The sequence below is a fragment of the Stomoxys calcitrans genome, chromosome 2 (genome assembly GCF_963082655.1).
Source record: "Stomoxys calcitrans chromosome 2, idStoCalc2.1, whole genome shotgun sequence".
Taxonomy (NCBI): Eukaryota; Metazoa; Arthropoda; class Insecta; order Diptera; family Muscidae; genus Stomoxys; species Stomoxys calcitrans.
This window is the reverse complement of record NC_081553.1, coordinates 87,974,011-87,993,638: the sequence shown is the minus strand read 5'-3', so window position 1 is coordinate 87,993,638 and position 19,628 is coordinate 87,974,011. Positions and strand designations below refer to the sequence as shown.

General features: G+C 39.2%; 1 protein-coding gene across 4 annotated transcripts in view; it reads right to left on the bottom strand.

Annotated features, from left to right (window-relative positions):
* Window positions 1–19,628, bottom strand: part of LOC106080795 (uncharacterized) — an 857,102-nt gene that overhangs the window by 397,125 nt on the left and 440,349 nt on the right. The gene's annotated exons all lie outside the window — the stretch shown is intronic.

Below are 19,628 nucleotides of genomic sequence, written 5' to 3'. Positions count from 1 at the left end.
TTGTCTCCTGATGGAGTTCGTCCATACAAGAACAGCCCGTCGCCAGACAGATCTGAACATTATTCTACTGCCTGTCACAAAGCGAATGAGACCACACTGGTCTCGACCAATTGCTTTGTACTTGGTCAACAAGGTTTCTTTGTCAGCACCCCAAGTGCTGCCGGCAAGTGGCTTGAGGGCATTGTTTTTACTTTTGACTTTATCGCAAATTACTGTGGCCTGTGGGGAGAATGTGTAGGAGCTGTCAAATGTGACGCCAAGTGTTTTGGGGCACTTGATGGTCGGAATCATTGCTCTATCGACCATCACAGTCAGCTCGGCATTCAGCTGAACAATGTGACTGAAGATTTGGTGGCATATATCTTCAGATATCCTACATATATCTTCAGTTCAACCTATCGTAGATGTCATCAATGGTTCGGGGGCCTGATGCGATGATCGTCTGCATATGATGCGATCTCTATGTTGTCTGGGAGGGGTGGAATGGAGGATAGGTAGAGGTTAAACATTGCCGGAGATATCACCCCGACTTGGGGTACTCTCTGTTTCACTCTACGATGCTTCGACTTCTTATCCCTAAATTTCACAAATGGCTGGCGACCACACAGATAATTCGTGACCCAGCGTTTCAGGCTTGGCTGGAGCGACGTATTGGCGATGTCCTAAAATAGTTTGGCATGGATGACCATGAAGGATGCCTTCAATAGCACCAGAACCACTAGGATCATCGTATCACATGGAATGGGCTGATTGAAGCCACGGCAATTGTGTGAGGTGATGGCATGCAAAGCAGTTGATGATAGGCGAATGGATTTTCACCTATGAAACTCGAGAGGTGTAGTCCCCCAAGCGTCTTGGCTACTGGTGAGTACAAGGAAATCGGTCTATACGACTCCCTCAATTGAGGTGATGGCATGCAAAGCAGTTGTTGTGCTATGCAGTCTTCGAAATCCATGCTGATGATAGGCGAATGGATTTTCACCTATGAAGCTCGAGAGGTGTAGTCCTCCAAGCGTCTTGGCTACTGGTGAGTACAGTGAAATCGGTCTGTACGACTCCCCCAAACTCAGGTCGTTTCCAGGCTTCAGAACCGGGATCACTCTGCCCATCTTCCAGATATCGGGAACTGTAAGAGTGTGTCAATGACAGGATGAGGACAGTAATAAGCTACTCAACTTCAGATAGATCCAGATTCTTCAGCATCAGTGTAGAGATTCCGTCGGGGCCCAACGCCTTGGATGATTTGGCGCCATGTATGACGTTCATAACTACGTCCATGGTTAATTGTAATGAGTGTCCATTAGTTCGGAAACCACTGATGCGGAGAATGGTTCTACTTCTTGCCGTCACTCTTGGGATGCACAATATATTAACGGTTGAACAACGTGGCGTTTCTATTCGGATCAGTCACGGTTACATCGCCAAAAGTTATTGAAGTCCTGTCATCCCTTCTACCGGGGTTCGAGAGTGACTAAACAGTCACAGTCACCTTTGCTTGCCTAAATTGGAGCCTTAGTTAAATTGTTTCAAGTATTCTTGCCACAATTTACGCTAATGTTCGTTGACTACTCTGTTTAATTTCTGATTCTGCTCGCTGTTTCTAGTCTTAGTGGGTCCGTACAACGTATCCCATCACGCTCGTCTGCGAGTACCACTATCTGTGCCGGGAAATTGGGCCGAACTTGGGGTGCCGTATAAATGATGTCTCATTTATACGCGCCATGTCTCAGAATTTCCTCTCGGCAAATAGCACATTCGAGGAGGGTGTCAGTTCACTAAAGCGGCGATTGATGTACTCTCTGAAGCCAGCACAATCGGTTTTCTTCTGATTGATAAACGTCCGGCGCTAAGATGTTATGAAGTCGGCTAGTCGGTCGATGGTGAGAATTATGGGGAGGTGGTCTTATCCCAAAGAAATAACGGCTTGCCAGAATACTTCACTCAGGAAATCGGAGAATGAAATGAAAATATCTGGCAAGCTGCTTCACCTCCTCGTAATCCTAGTGGGTGCATCCTCATTCACCGTGCAAAACATGGAGCCTTCAATCTGCTCTGTCAAAGCTATGCCCCGCTGTTACCTAGAGGAGAATGCCAAGAAATGTGATGCGCATTAGAACCAGACGATTATGACCAGATAGTAGCCCACTTATGTTTGGCTTATAAGCTTGGCCATTAGTTGGGACACAGCCACCAACCGGCGGTATGAACACGTTGTATTACTCTATTTCGGCAGTACCGGACCTAACTGATATCCCCAAGCACTCCATGTAGGGGTCAGCAGCGCCAGGCGCAGGCGAGATGGGTCTATACTGCACGGAAGGGTGTATTACGAAGGCCAATCCTCCACCTCTATTCCTTTAGCGGTCATTACGTAGCACATTGTATCCATAAGAACTGTGCAAGCTGAAGGTGTTGGAACGCTGAATCCTATATGTTCGTCCGACTCATAAAACCCATTATCTCTTCGATCTTATTTAGGAGACCGTTGCAATTCAATTGCAAAAATTATACACTACTCGGTACCTGCCTGGCAATATTGAGAATGGGATGCTGCTGTTGCGTATATTGCCGCACGGGAGAGGTCGAGGGGTCACATAGTCTGAAGACGAGGACGTCGAAAGCGACGACGACTTGTCAATCCCATGGCAGCAGGTTGTACGTGCCGGATTGACCCGATGGAAGCCTTCATCGGCAAGGGCTGCCGACTCGGTGAACAACACATTGCTACCACAACAACAACGACGACGCTTGTAACCCACTGCTGTCAATGTTCGCACAGGACCTTCCAACATATTCTGTGTGACTATACTCCCGTAGTGACGTAAGGCCAGAGCAAAATAGGAGATGTACCCACTCCATGTACAGGGTACATTACATAGTTGGTCTGCTTTTTGAATCTCGAAATTTCCGTTATGACCTCGTTGAGGGCTTTAGCAGGGCAAGTGTGTGTTGCGTTTTAACTCCGTTAATATAAAGTCTCTTCTGTGTAGCGCTTTTAACTTAAGCGTAACTTCGTAAAAGGAAATCTAAGTCAGGAATTCAGTGCTACAAGGATGGATCAAAGCTAGAGGACAAAGTGGGCCGCATATCGCACGCCCGCTATGGCATACCATACAATACCACAACTGTGAATCTCAGCAATACCCATTATAAGAAATTCAAACAACGTTTGAACTAAATTATAATTCAACGACCATGACCATATCAATGATATGCATTTTATGCCATCATATTCGAAATGGTAGTTTTATGATTTATTTTTAATTGACAAATGGCAATATGAGACTTCCATTTCATTAAACGTATTGCAATATGAACACGTCGCTGAGCAAACCATAGACCAGATGCCACTTTTGGGAACTAAACATCAAAGACTTTAGCTATCTCGGGGCACCAGGAGCATTAGAACACATGACTCTGATAAAGTATCTTCTCCTATCAAATGCAACTCAACAATTGTTTGCAGGCAAAGCAAAGGCGAATTTATAGCCATTGTATCACACATTGGCGCTTCGGGTCCAAGGGAATCATTAAAAATTCAATGACAGACTTCAATAGAATGTTCACACGCCTGATGCTTCATGAAAAGGAAGGTTCGAAACGTTGCCAAGTCTAAACAATAGAAATCATTTATAAGCTTGCGGCTGCTGTGTTGCTGTTCGACGCGTTTTCAATTCCAGCTCAGGGTGCTGACGACAATCTCTGATATAAAATATTTCTGATGGCTTTATTGTTAAAATGTGTTGAAGCTTCGGACCACCGCATTCATCCTCCCCTACCTCACAGCACATCATCAACCACTAGGACTGTCTGTTTTATCTCTTGAAATCATTGGAAAATATTTTTAATTAAAAAATTCTGTTGAATGTTGTTATTTTTTTTTTTTTATTCTGTCTTCTGTGCATCCATGCATGCATGCCCTCACAATTGAATTGACTTTTGAAATGATTTCTTTAATGCCCGCCACTGAATTTCAACCACACAATCCTTGTCGGACACATGCCACGGTCGTGTATGTGGCATACAACACAGTGAATTCATTGTGTGTTTGCGTTCTCTGCTCTTAAACCTCCCATGCATCCCAATGGACTTTTGCGGTTTTTTGTTTCAGCCACAGCGTTGAAAGCTTTTATACAGTCCATTAGCTGGCATTTAGGTATGAGTCCAGTTTGAAATTTGTTTTTTTAATTCTAAATCAGTTGCAGCTGATATTTGTGGGAACAACATTTGAAGTTTGAAAATAACATTTTATTTGTCTTTCAAGACAAGTCAACCAGGCTTGGTAACAGAAACTGTCTTAAAATTTTGTGAATGATTTACAGGAAAAAATTTTCTATAGAAAAAATATAGAAAAAATAATTATATAGAAAAATGTCATTTTATATAAAAAAACTAGTCGAGTAGGGCCTGCTCCGCTGCGCCTTCTTTAACTCTCTAATTTTTTTTTAGGGTGGGGACACTTCGCACCGAATGAGGATATCGAATTCGTGCCATTGTGTCTATGACGCTGAACTCGTTCAAATCCTGCCGAGAACATCTGACAAAGCGGTGGTTATCCCCTCTTAATGTTGACGACATTTGCGAGGTATAATGCCATGCATGGTCATTAAAAAAATTTTCCCCAAAGAGGTGTCGCACTGCGGGATGCCGTTCGGACTCGGCTATAAAAAAGGTCCCTTTTCATTGAGTCTAAACTTGAATCGGAAAGCACTCATTGATGTGTGAGAAGTTTACCCGATAGGTTCCTGGTGTTTTTAAAAATTAGGGTAATGAGAATTGCTTTTTAGAGCAGGGATGACACCTCAGACATTTCGATTCAAATATGGGTATCAAATTCGTGCTGCACTTCCAAACCCCTTTAATTTGAGGCCCATATTGCCATGGCCGGTAAATATGAACCGTTTGGAGGGTGTTTTGGGGCTGGGGCGGCCACCGGCACTTTGCACTGACTACAGATATCAAATTCGTTCTTTATTCCCAACGGAAATGAAGTTCAGTTTAGGGGGTGCTTTAGGGTGTACACCAAAACACTTGGCTACAAAATTGGATATCAAATTCATTTTATACTCTCAAATATTGGGTTGCCCAAAAAGTAATTGCGGATTTTTCATATAGTCGGCGTTGAAAAATTTTTTCACAGCTTGTGGTTCTGTAATTGCATTCTTTCTTCCGTCAGTTATCAGCTGTTATTTTTAGCTTGCTTTAGAAAAAAAGTGTAAAAAACTATATTTGATTAAAGTTCATTCTAAGTTTTATTAAAAATGCATTTACTTTCTTTTACAAAATCCGCAATTACTTTTTGGGCAACCCAATACCTTTCATTTGAGTCCCATATTGTCATAATAGGTCAATCAACCTACTTGACTTATTTTTGGAAGGAATAGCGCCACCTTGACTTGAATGCCAATTTTAATGTCATATTCGTTATAGACTATATATATTCTACTCTCCAATACCTTTTAATTTGATATCTATATAGCCCGATCGATCCACTTTTAATTTTGGGATGTGTTTTTGGCATAAGGGGGAGGGTCCGTCCCCCTTCCGATGCCGACATATTGAAATGAACGTCCCATATATCTGTTTGGGGGAGTTTCAGGGTTAGGGCGGCCCGAAGGGTACTTAGACTCAAATTTTTATACCATATTCGTATTCTACTCTCCAATACCCTTCATTTGATATCTATATTGACCCGATCGGTCCACTTTTGATTTTATGTGGTGTTTTTGGCATAAGGGGGAGGGGCCGTCCCCCTTCCGATGCCGACAAATTATAAAGCCTGTTTCCTTCCAGCCCAACCTACACAATATGCGAAATTTCGAGAAAATAGGTTCTGCCGTTTTGCAGTCTCTACGGAACAAACAAACCGAGTCCCATATATCCGTGATTGGCTGATGTGCCCATTTTGGGCGTTTTTGTGGGGATGGGGTGACCCCCTACACTTCGACATGAGTTTGTATGCCAGATTCGAAATCTACCCCCGCATGCTCTTCATTTGATATCCACATTGTCCTTATCGGTCCACTTTTGATTTCGTGTGGGGTTTTTGGGGTAACGGTTGAGGGTCCGCCCCATTCCGATATCAAAAAATTATAAAGCGTATTCCAACTTCCTGACCATATTCGTAATCTACTCCCGAATACCTTTCATTTGCGTCCCATATTGTCGTGATCGTCAAATAAACCTATTTTAAAGGGTTTTGGGGCTGGGGCGGCCCCCCAGGTACTTGGACCCAACTTTTATTACGAAATTCGTATTCTACTCTTGAATACCTTTCATTTGAATCCCACATTGTCCCGATCGGTCAACTTTTATTTTTGGTGGTACTTATAGGGTAAGGGCGAGGGTCCGCCCCCCTTCCGATATCAAAAAATGTGTAACCTATTTTTCCTTCCAGACCAACCTACATAATCTGTGAATATTTCAAGGTAATTGGTTCAGCCGTTTTTGATTCTATACGAAACAAACAAACAAACCGACAAACAAACACAGATTGAATTTTACATATAAGGTGCACTATGTACAATGTTGTCTGTCCATCTGTCTATTGTCCGCATCTCCCTGAACCTGTAAGAGGACCTTCATGCATTGTCTTTATGCTGCAGTTGTCAGACTTTACTATTGACCCTTATTACACATGTCGAATTTGATTATTCGACTACAATTGCCTAAAATTCGAGGCTTTATTTCGTCTGTATTGTGAATAAAATCAACATTGTTGCTGTTTGATAGTCGATACTTGCAAGCAAAATCATCATAAAAACAAACACCTCGTTTTGAACATAATTGCATTGATCTATGAACTTTAATTTCCGACAGTCGAAGTACGACATACATAATGAGAGTGATTGTTGAGGTTTGGTGGACGGTGCTTTAAAAGACCATCTTCTGTTCAATACTCAGTCGGATTCAAAGGATGGCTTGTTTGTGCATCACAGCCCCACTGAGAATGACACCATCTGATTCACTGAATTGAATGCTTCACTGGACATTGTGGTGAGTCAAATTGCATAGACCACTGCTATGAGGCTAAAATAGCTTTCTCTTTGGTTATGCGGCGGCAAGGGACACTGTTTTATTTTTGGCAGAATGCCTGCCAGAATTACGTAAATGTGATATCTCGGATGACTCAACGTGATTTCTGAACAGTTCAAAATGCACCTGTTCTGGATGCCGAGTCACAAAAATATCCCAAGGAATTGTAGAGCGGACGAGCTTGAGAGGGAAACTGAAATCTGCGGGTATGCCGTTTCCTACATTAAAACTAAGTCTTCGGGATCAGGCCCGAAGGCCAAAGAATGACAGATGGTCACAAATGGCGGATTGTAATCAGTCCAAATTACAATATGTGGCCCAATCTAGGGTGCCCACCGCTTAGCTGTCGCTGGCTAGAAAAGATGTATCAGTCACTGTGTCCGTCTTTACAGGCCACTGTCTGATCGGAAAACATGCTGCTAGAGTAAAGGTAGCAAGTAACGACTTTTGCAGAAGAGTAGACAAAAGAACTTTTGTGTGTGTGGCCCTAGGGCGGTTTATCTCAAAGGAAAAAATCTATGACCCCCTTCAGCGGCACCGCTAAAATGTTTCATTTTGTTAGATTCTAAGATTTCCGAAATTTAAGCAAAATTGGAAGCTGTTAACATGGGCTGCTGGGGCCCCAAAGTCTTGAAAATCTCGATTTTTTGGCTATTAAACTTGAATCGGAAAGCACTCAATGATGTGTGAGAAGTTTGCCCCTGCTGAGTCTTGGGCAAATTATTACGCTACTCCCGAATGCCTTCCTTTTGAGTTCTATTGGGTTGCCCAAAAAGTAATTGCGGATTTTTCATATAGTCGGCGTTGACAAATTTTTTCACAGTTTGTGACTCTGTAATTGCATTCTTTCTTCTGTCAGTTATCAGATGTTACTTTTAGCTTGCTTTAGAAAAAAAGTGTAAAAAAAGTATATTTTTGATTAAAGTTCATTCTAAGTTTTATTAAAAATGCATTTACTTTCTTTTTAAAAATCCGCAATTACTTTTTGGGCAACCCAATATATCACCGTATTGGTAAATATCTCCGGTTTAAAGGATATTTCGGGATCATTTAAGTAAATATAAGCTTCGTGCTCTACTAACAAAATACATTTTATATGAGCCCCATATTGGCATGATCAGTAAATTAGTTCTGTTTGAAGGTGGGGTTGACCCCAGGGTTTTTGTCCCGAAAATGAATATCAATTTCCCAAAAATCAATCGAGGCACCCGACCCCAATAATAGAAACCATGTTTTATTTTGTAGTAACTGTGGCAGGCAAAAACAAGTAAAAGCGTGTTAAGTTTGACCAGGCTGAACCTTGCCAAAATATGGGAGCTTTATCTGGTTATAAACCGATTCGCACCGTACTTTGTTGAGAGTCATAACAGAAGACTATGTGCAAAATTTTAGCCAAATCGGACAAAAATGGCATCTTCCAGGGGCTCAAGAAATCAAATAGGCAGATCGGTTTATATGGGAGCTATATCAGTTTATAGACCGATTTAGACCATACTTGGCACATTTATTGAAAGTCATAACAGAACACCATTTGCAAAATTTCAGCCAAATGGGTCAAAAATGGCGGCTTCCAGGGGCTCAAAAAATCAAATAGGCAGATCGGTTTATATAGGAGCTATCTCGGTTTACAGACCGATTTAGACCGTACTTGGCACAGTTATTGAAGGTTTTAACAGAACACTATGTGCAAAATTTCAGCCAAATCGGAAAAAAAAATTGGGGCTTCCAGGTGCTCAAGAAGTCAAATCGGGAGATCGGTTTATATGGGAGCTATATCCAAATCTGAACTGATATGGTCCATTTGCAATCCACAACGACCAACATCGATATTAAGTATCTGTGCACAATTTTAAGCGGCTAACTTCACGCGTTCGACCGCTATCGTGATTTCGACAGACGGGCGGACGTACATGACTAGATCGACTAAGGACGTCGAGACGATTAGGGATATATAAACTTTATGGGTATACGGAATAACTAGATTAGTATGCTCCCATCCTACGGTGGTGTATATAAAAATTCGAACGAATCGCATTACCAATCTCCCATGTTTTCGAAAATTATGGTAACGAGAAGTGATTTTTAGGGGAGCGATGGCACCTCAGACGTTTCGATTCAAATATAGATATCAAATTAGTGCTGCACTCCCAAACCCCCAAAATTTGAGTCCCATATTGCCATGGTCGGTAAATATGAATGGTTTGGAAGTTTTTTTGAGGCTGAAGCGGCCACCGGCACTTTGCATTGGAAAAATATATTAAATTCGTCCTTTACAACCAAATAACGTTGATTTGCCACAGTTGGAAATTAAGCTCTGTTTAAGGGGACCAAAAATTAGATATCAAATTCGTTTTCTACTCTAAAAATACCTTTCTTTGAGTCCCATATTGGCATAATGGGTCAATCAATCTATTTGATGTATTTTTAGAAGGGAAAGCGCCAACTAGACTTGACCGTAAATTTTAATGTGACATCCGCAGTCTATTACCAAATACCTTTCATTTGAGGGCGGCTAATATCCCTATTTGGAGGTATTTGGAGGTGGGGCGGCCTCCCATTACTTGGACTTTATTTTATGGGAGCTATATCTAATTTTAAACCGATTTTCCGATTTTGTTTTTGGACTTAGAAAGTGATATGTGCAAATTTTCGTGATGATTGGATAATAAATGCGATCTCTACCTTAATTAGAAAACAAGTAAAAGCGTGCTAAGTTCGGCCGGGCCGAATCTTATATAGCCTCCACCATGGATCGCATTTGTCGAGTTCTTTTCCGGGCATCTCTTCTTTGGGAAAAAAGGACATAAGAAAAGATTTCCTCTGCTATTAGAGCGATATCAAGATATAGTCCGGTTTGGACCACAATTAAATTATATGTTGGAGGCCTGTGTAAAATGTCAGCCATTTCGAATAAGAATTGCGCCCTTTGGGGGCTCAAGAAGTAAAATAGAGAGATCGATTTATATGGGAGCTGTATCGGGCTATAGACCGATTCAGACCATAATAAACACGAATGTTGATGGTCATGAGAGAATACGTCGTACAAAATTTCAGGCAAATCGGATAATAATTGCGACGTCATTCAAATCGGATAAGAATTGCGCCCTCTGAGGCTCAAGAAATCAAGACCCAAAATCGGTTTATATAACAGCTATATCAGGTTATAGACCGATTTGAACCATTCTTGGCATAGTTGTTGGATATCATAACAAAACACGTCGTACGAAATTTCATTCCAATCGGATAAGAATTGCGCACTCTAGACGCTCTAGAAGTCAAGACCCAAGATCGGTTTATATGGCAGCTATATCAGGTTATGGACCGATTTAAACCATACTCAGCACAGTTATTGGATATTATAACAAAACACGTCGTGCCAAATGTCATTCCAATCGGACAAGAATTGCACACTCTAGAGGCTCAAGAAGTTAAGACCCAAGATCGGTTTATACGGCAGCTATATCAGGTTATGGACCGATTTGAACTATACTTGGCGCAGTTGTTGGATACCATAACAAAACACGTCGTGCAAAATTTCATTCCAATCGGATAAGAATTGCGCACTCTAGTGACTCAAGAAGTCAAGACCCAAGATCGGTTTATATGACAGCTATATCAAAACATGGACCGATATGGCCCATTTACAATACCAACCGACCTACACTAATAAGAAGTATTTGTGCAAAATTCCAAGCGGCTAGCTTTACTCCTTCGGAAGTTAGCGTGCTTTCGACAGACAGACGTACGGACGGACATGGCTAGATCGACATAAAATTTCACGACGATCAAGAATATATATACTTTATGGGGTCTCAGACGAATATTTCGAGTAGTTACAAACAGAATGACGAAATTAGTATACCCCCCATCTTATGGTGGAGGGTATAAAAATTACAGACTGACATTACAAGGGTAGACTTGCACGTTTCTAGGGACATTGGCTTCATTATATCGAGTTTAGTTGTAATGACTTTCTTCTTTATTGAACGTAAAATGTTACAATGAGAGCTTTAGCCGTTTCAGAGATATGGGTCGCCGAAATCTCTAAAATCACCAAATAATCAACAAATTTAGATTTTCAAAACTTTGAGGCCCCAGCAGAATGTGTTAACACCTTCCAATTGTGATCAAGTTTTTGGGAATCTTAAAATCTAACAAAATGAAAAATTTTAGGGTGGTGACGCCAATAAAATTTTTTAAAACCACCCTAGTGTGGCCGGCAGAAAAAGTTCCGCTTTAGGTTCTCATTTCACTGAGAACTTGTTTGCATCAGCAGATGTTGACATTCGCAAGTTGTTTGGCTTTTTAAAGCAGTCTGGATGATTAAACTTCTCCCATTTCTGTAGAGTGGACTAAAATGTGAGTACCTTTCCCTACCCAACCTTCTTCCTTCATTTACAAACTGTTTTAATTTCTATGACTATGAATCGTTGTATTTCCGAAAGCATTTGAACATTAATATTAAACTCCAACTGAGAAGCTGCGTTAATCGACCAACGCGCGTGTTAGTCGGGCAATAAATTTGTAATTAGCTACTCGACACATATACCAATCTTTGTCCCCGCATTCTCGAATACGAGTACACTTACCCATTCATCTAACCATTGGTGCGCAATCATGGAATTCTGCAATCCGTCTGATTCAGTGGATTGGACAAATTCCGCAGATTGGCTTTTAAATTGTTTATTATGCCGCACTTAAACCTCTTGTCACGGCTTGACAACAATCATTTTAGCTTTGTATTGTTTAACCACAACAACGGCGAACCCTTCAACTACAATGACAAGGGAGAATGTACCGTCATTCACACATAGCGCGCACAATCATTCACTCACCCACATATGTGCGCACACAATTGAAAAGGAATCGTACGAGTATATGTCAACATACATAAATGCATATAAGCCTTTCTGATTGCTTGTATAGATTTTCAGCTATTGTGTGTATGTGTGAGTGATTGTGTGATCGTTTTTTGTGTCTAATGAAAGGATTCCATTTATAATAAATTGTGCTGCTCTTTTAAATTCCTGTTTATGTTTTTTTCTTCTCTCTTCTTACTGTTATGATTATTGGTATTGTATTGTTGGCATCTTTCTTTATCATGGGGACCCCTCTTTTGTATTTTTTAATTAGTTGTGATATGTCTATCAGGAGACAGTATTTTTGTACAAAAAAAAGTTTAAATAAATGGTAATTGGAACTTTGACATAAGAAAACTATCGATTTGAAGCTTGCTGAAGATTACCATAGTTAGATAAAGATGAAGTTTCAAGGTATACTACGGATATACCTTGATATCATCTAGAGTATGTGGATGACATCTCAATATCAAAATATGATGTAACGATTAAGTGGACTTAAAGAGAACATTGCCTCAATAATGGATTATATGCAACTAAAAAGGTTCATAATCCATCGAAAATTAGTAATACGATTCAAATTTGGAAATTCGGTTAAATAGTAACTCCTCCCTTATAAAGCAAGATGTATTTTTATATAAAAAAAAATGTTTAAGAGTTTATTCATAAACCTCTTCTGAAGATATTGGCCTTTGACATATTTTGTCTCTTTATCCAAAAACTCATTTTTCTTGAAGCATTTGAGTTTTGCAAAATTTATCTCCGATGCTGTTGTTCTCAAAACTTCCCCGCCTATTTGCAGTTTAGTCATTGGTTATGGCAGTGTAGTTTTTCATTGGGCATCAAATGTTTATGGACATTCGGATCTTAAAACAATGTTCTGTCCTTGTTTTGGATTTAATGATACGTTATCATGCATCCAACCTGACAAAGTTCAGAACCACACTGCAAAAGCTGATGTATGTAAACACGAGTACTCTTTTGAGGTTCTGGTATTTTTTTTTTAATTTAATTGAAGTTTTATTTAATGCTTTAACACATAATTTCATATTGGTCTGCATCTGTTTATTTAATACTACACACTAGGGGAAGTTTTACTAAAATAGAATAGATTTTTTTTAATTTTTTGTTTTTAGGCAACCAAAGGTTAAAAAAAAGGAATTGCTATGTTATTGGAACAAAATCAAGTAATGGTTCATTTCGGACCATAATTGAACTGAATATTGGAGACCACAGTAGAAGTCATTGTGTAAAATTTCAGCCAAATCTAGTAGGAATTGCGCACTATAGGGTCTGAAGAAGTAAAATATAGAGATCGGTTTATAGGGGAGCTCTATTAGGCTATAAACTGACTCCTGCCCTATTCGACACATATGTTAAAGGTCATGAGAGAAGCCCTTTTACAAAATTTCAGCCAAATCGGGTAATACTTGCGCCCTTTTAGAGGCTCAAGAAGTCAAGATCTCATATCGGATTATGTAGCAGCTATATCAGGTTATGGACTGTTTTCAACCATACTTAATACAGTTGTTGAAAGTCATAACAAAACACATCATGCAATATTTGAGCCAAATCGGATAAGAATTTTACCCTGTAGAGGCTCAAGAAGTCAAGATCCCATAACGGATTATATGACAGCTATATCAGGTTATGGACCGATTTGAACTATTCTTAGCACAGTTGTTGAAAGTGATATCAAAACATCTCATCCAAAATTTGAGCCAAATCGGATAAGAATTTCTCCCTGTGGAGGCTCAAAAAGTTAAGACCCCAGATCGGTTTATATGGCAACTATATCCGGTTATGGACCGATTTGAACTATTCTAAGCACTATTGTTGAAAGTCATATCGGATAATAATTGCGCCCTCTAGTGGCTCAGGAAGTCAAGACCCCAGATCGGTTTATATGGCAGATATATCAGTTAATAGACCGATTTGAACCATTCTTAATGCAGTTGTTGAAAGTCATAACAAAACACATCATGCAATATTTGAGCCAAATCGGATAAGAATTTCTCTCTGTAAAGGCTCAAGAAGTCAAGATCCTATATCGGATTATATGGCAGCTATATCAGGTTATGAACCGATTTGAACCATGCTTAAAACAGTTGTTGCAAGTCATAGTAAAACACATCATGAAATATTTGAGCCAAATCGGATAAGAATTTCTCCCTGTAGAGGCTCAAGAAGTATAGACCCCAGATCGGTTTATATGGCAGCTATATCAAAACATGGACCAATTGGAACAATTCTTAGCACAGTTATTGGAAGTCATAACAAAACACCTCATGCAAAATTTCAGCCAAATCGGATGATTGCGCCCTCTAGTGGCTCAAGAAGTCAAGACCCCAGATCGGTTTATATGGCAGCTATATCAAAACATGGACCGATTAGAACTATTCTTAGCACAGTTCTTGAAAGTGATATCAAAACATCTCATGCAAAATTTCAGCCAAATCGGATAATAATAGCGCCCTCTAGTGGCTCAAGAAGTCAAGACCCCAGATCGGTTTATGGACCGATTTGAACCATTCTTAATACAGATGTTGAAAGTTATGACAACACACATCATGCTATATTTGAGGCAAATCGGTTAAGAATTTCTCCCTGTAGAGGCTCAAGAAGTCAAGACCCCAAATGGGTTTATATGGCAGCTATATCAGGTTATGGACCGATTTGAACTATTCTTAGCACTGTTGTTGAAAGTCATATCAAAACATCACATGCAAAATTTCAGCCAAATCGGATAATAATTGCGCCCTCTGGTGGCTCAAGAAGTCAAGACCCAGATAGGTTTATATGACAGCTATATCAGGTTATGGACCGATTTCAACCATAGCAAGCACAGTTGTTGGAAGTCATAATGAAAAAGCTCATGCAATATTTCAGCCAATTTGGATAAGAATTGTCCCCTGTAGCGGCTCAAGAAGTCAAGATCCAAAATCGGTTTATATGGCAGCTATATCAAAACGTGGACCGATGTGGCCCATTTACAATCCCAACAGACCTACACTAATAAGAAGTATTTGTGAAAAATTTCAAGCGGCTAGCTTTACTCCTGAAAGTTAGCGTGCTTTCGACAGACGGACGGACGGACATGGCTAGTTCGACTTAAAATGTCATGACGATCTAGAATATATATAAATAAAGGGGTCTTAGACGAATATTTCGAGGAGTTGCAAACAGAATGACGAAATTAGTATACCCCCATCCTATGATGGAGGGTATAAACAACAATTTGTGTTTGTTTGTATGTTTGTGGGATTGTTTGTTTGTTTGTTCCGTATAGACTCAAAAACGGCTGAACCGATTACCTTGAAATTTTCACAGATTGTGTAGATAGGTCTGGAAGGAAACATAGGCTATACAATTTTTTGATATCGGGAGGGAGGGGGGGACCTCCCCCTTACCCTATAAGTAATACTCACATTTAACCGATCAGGAAAATATGGGATTCAAATGAAAGGTATTCAAGAGTAGAGTACGAATTTCATAATAAAAGTTGGGTCCAAGTACCTGGGTGGCCGCCCCAGCCCCATAACCTTTTAAAATAGGTTCATTGGACGATCATGACAATATGGTACTCAAATGAAAGGTATTTGGCAGTAGATTACGAATATGGTTCGGAAGTAGGAATAGGCTTTACAATTTATTGATAATATAAGGGGGCCGAACCTCCACCGTTACTCTAAAAAAAACACCACTCAAAATCAAAAGTGCACCGATAAGGACAATATGGGTATCAAATGAAAAGTATGAGGGAGTAGATAACGAATCTGTCATACAAATTCATGTCGAAGTATATGGGGTCACCCCACCCCCACAAAAACGCCCAAAATGGGCACATTATGATACTTGGCTGAACCGATTTTCTTAAAATATTCATAGATTGTGTACGTTTGTCTGAAAGGAAATATAGGCCTTATAATTTTTAGATATCGGGTGGAGGGGGACCCACCCCCTTACCCCAAAAACGCCACCAATATTCGAAAGTGCTCCGATGGACACAATAAGGGTATCAAATGAAAGGTATAGGAGACCAAAAAACGAATATGGTATTAAGATTTGGGTCCAAATACCCATTTCAGCCAAATCGAATGAGAATTGTGCCCTCTAGAGGCTCAGAAGTCAAGACCCCAGATCGGTTTATATGGCAGCTATATCAGGTTCTATACCGATTTACGCCATACTTAGCACAATTATTGGAAGTCATAACAAAACACCTCATGCAAAATTTCAGCCTAATCGGACGAGAACTTCGCGCTCTATTGGCTCAAGAAGTCAAGGTTCAATATCGATTTATATGACAGCCATACCAGATTATAAACCGATTTGAATCATACTTAGCACAGTTGTTGCAAGTGATACCAAAACATCACGTGCAAAATTACAGTCAAATCGAACGAGCATTGCGCCCTCTAGAGGCTCAAGAAGTCAAGACCCAGGATCGGATTATATGGCAGCTGTATCAAAACATGGACCGATTTGAACCATACTTTACGTAGTTGTTGGAAGTGATACCAAAACAACACGTGCAAAATTTCAGTCAAATCGAACGAGCATTGCGCCCTTTGGAGGCTCAAGAAGTCAAGACCCAAGATCGGAAGTGATAACAAAACACCACGTGCAAAATTTCAGTCAAATCGAACGAGCATTACGACCTTTAGAGGCTCAAGAAGCCAAGACCCAAGATCGGTTTATAAGCAGCTATATCATACCATACTTAGCACAGTTTTTGGAAGTGATACCACAACACCACGTGCAAAATTTTAGTCAAATCGGATGAGAATTTCGCCCTTTAAAGGATCAAGAAGTCAAGTGGCAGAAGTAGCAGCTATATCAAAACATGGTCCAATTAGGTCCATTTACAATCCCAACCGGTCTACACTAATAAAAAGTATTTGTGCAAAATTTCAAGCGGCTAGCTTTACTCCTTCGAAAGTTAGAGTGCTTTCAACAGACAGACGGACGAACGGACAGACGAACGGACATGGCCAGTTCGACTTAAAATGTCACGACGATCAAGAATATATAAACTTTATGGGATCTTAGACGCATATTTGGCGGTGCTACAAACAGAATGACGAAATTAGTATACCCCCATCCTATGGTATAGGGTATAAAAATGGAAGTAAGTCTGTGACATTTGAACAGACGAAGCCAGACGGAATTCTAATCCAAAAATAAAAAACCAGTGCAAAAAAACAACGGAGTATATCTATGCCGCTCAACAAAACTTGATGTCTCATTCCTCTGCTTGCTTTGGCTTTATATGGCACTCATCTGAGTGGTGTTCATTTGCAAACAACACTCGATGTCCGTCGACCAAATTCAAAATCACATCCACTAAACGATTACTAAAACATTTGCGCATCTTTCACTCATTGTATTTGTGCGTGTGTTTCTGGGTTACTTTGTTTTTATGTGGCATGTGATACAGACAATTGCTTTGGTCAAAGTGGCTATTGTGTGCCGATTTTGGGTCACATGCAACTCTCTGACTCGTACCAATTATAGTCAATATTTAACCTTTTATCGTTTCAGAGATCAAAACTTTTTCTCTGAGATTTAAGACAGTGAGACCCCTAATAACAGCATAAAACACCTCGATATTTTATTCTGAAGTATCACCGAATACACAGTGGTGACAAGAAGTGAAATAATTTTATGTTATCACTGACGATTTGTTTAGTAATTGACTTTGTATTTATATGTTGACAAAACCTAAAAAAAATTGAGGTCAGCCTACCAACCTACCAAAGGAATAAAAACCTACAAATTTTGGTAAGAACCTATCAAAAACGGCAACACTGGTCAGGAGGCTAATTGCAACTTACTGTTCCGAAATTCAGAAGAATTGGGTAATAAATGGTTCTTCAGACCCTAAATCTGGAGATAGATGTATATGGAAGTTATATCAAAGTATGGTCGGATATGAACGCAACTTGGCACAATTTTGATGCATATTGGGTCATATGGGAATGTGTTTGCATGTAGCTGGCATAAAGTCTAAGTATTACAATCTTAAGCTCTTAAAAAACAATGTTTGAATTTTCGTCCTTAGGGAATAAGAACACAAATTTAACAAAAAAAAAAAAAAAATATACGACAAAGTTCAGCTTAATGCCATTCTAGACAAACAAACAATAGGGTTATAGTGTAACCTCTCAATTTTTAAGCTCCGTAAAAAAACTTAAATTCCACTCCCTTTCGCCTACAATCTCCCATTGTGCAATGAATATTTTCATGTTATTCGATTTCATTATTCATTGACCAAGTGTTAATTGTTTATAAATATTTAATGAATTCTAGTGAAGCGTGTGAGATTGTAGGCTGCCAACTTAAAGGTAGCTTATAAACATCCTGTATTGGTGGTTTGCACACTTATGCATATGTATATGGTCTATCTCACGGACAGTTTTTTTATATTGCGAAAGTATCTTTGATTAATCAATATTTGTATATGCGTGTGGGATATTAACACGGATGTCGCTGCTCACTAAAACCATGTGCTGAAGTGGGACATTCAAATTATGTTGAATTTGCAGCAAAATATAAATCGATGGTAAATTTACACGAACTCGCACTTTGTGGTGCATTGTGGCAAAACGAAATTTTCGTACCAAAAAGAAGGGATCGGCCAATTAAGCCATTTGTCATGGACTTTGTTTAAACAATTATTTTAAAGTTTTGTAATAATTAAAAATAAAATATTTTCATATTTGTAGGCGTATAGCTTTTTGCTTGATTAGATTTTTTGATTTTCAGCCACAATAGAAATTAAAAATCTTAGAACTGTTAGTTTTTATTGTACAAATAATTCCATTTGAATTATATGAGTTTTTTTTTTAATGATATCCAAGAAAATCTTTTTCTCAAGGACCAAATTTTAAAGCTAAAAATTTATGTGCTAAGAACAACACCAAAAATAGCAATTATGTGATGCTTACAACAACATAAGAGTTTTGCTTTTCTCTTTGGTTTTTGCAATTCCATTTGGGATTTGAACATCGTAAGAGTTAGACATAAGATTCATGTTTGAGTTTTTCTTTTCCGCATGAGCTGAGACAAAGTGGTTATAAAAGTTACATATGATGTCGAATAGGATAGGCTAAATATAATAATAGTTCGAATGTAGACAGAAGGAAAAATATCTGTGTTAGAATAAAAGTGTAATCAAAATATTAAGGTATCTTGCTTCTACTATATTTTATAAAAAAATTTTTTTTCTTCCCTAGGGTGTCACAATGGGTCGGACTGACCTCCGAGTGAACTCTCCTTTCGGGATAGGCTATCCATTCAACCTAAACTTTCTTTATTTAAATATCTTCGATACATATTTTTAGAGGCAACGCAGCACTATTCTTCCATAAAAATGACTAACATTGATAGCTTCCTAATATGCCCATTTTTCATTCAATCTGGATAACATTTCACCTCACCCCAACGGCGCACAATGTTGCCTCGATGGACAAAAATGCAAGAACCGAAAATGAAAATTGTTATGACATATCTAGCTAACGTTTAAAAATCCCTTCAAATAAAAAAAAAAAATATTTATATTTGATTTATAAAAGTTTACAAAAATGATCGCCGGATAATTCTACTATACTTCCCTGAATCCACCAAAATCCTAAACATGGCAGAAACACTGGAAATCACTAAAACGGAAAACACAATTCAAGGATAAAGTCGTAAGTAAACGCATTCGATAGGTTTAAGAACTCAAATCAA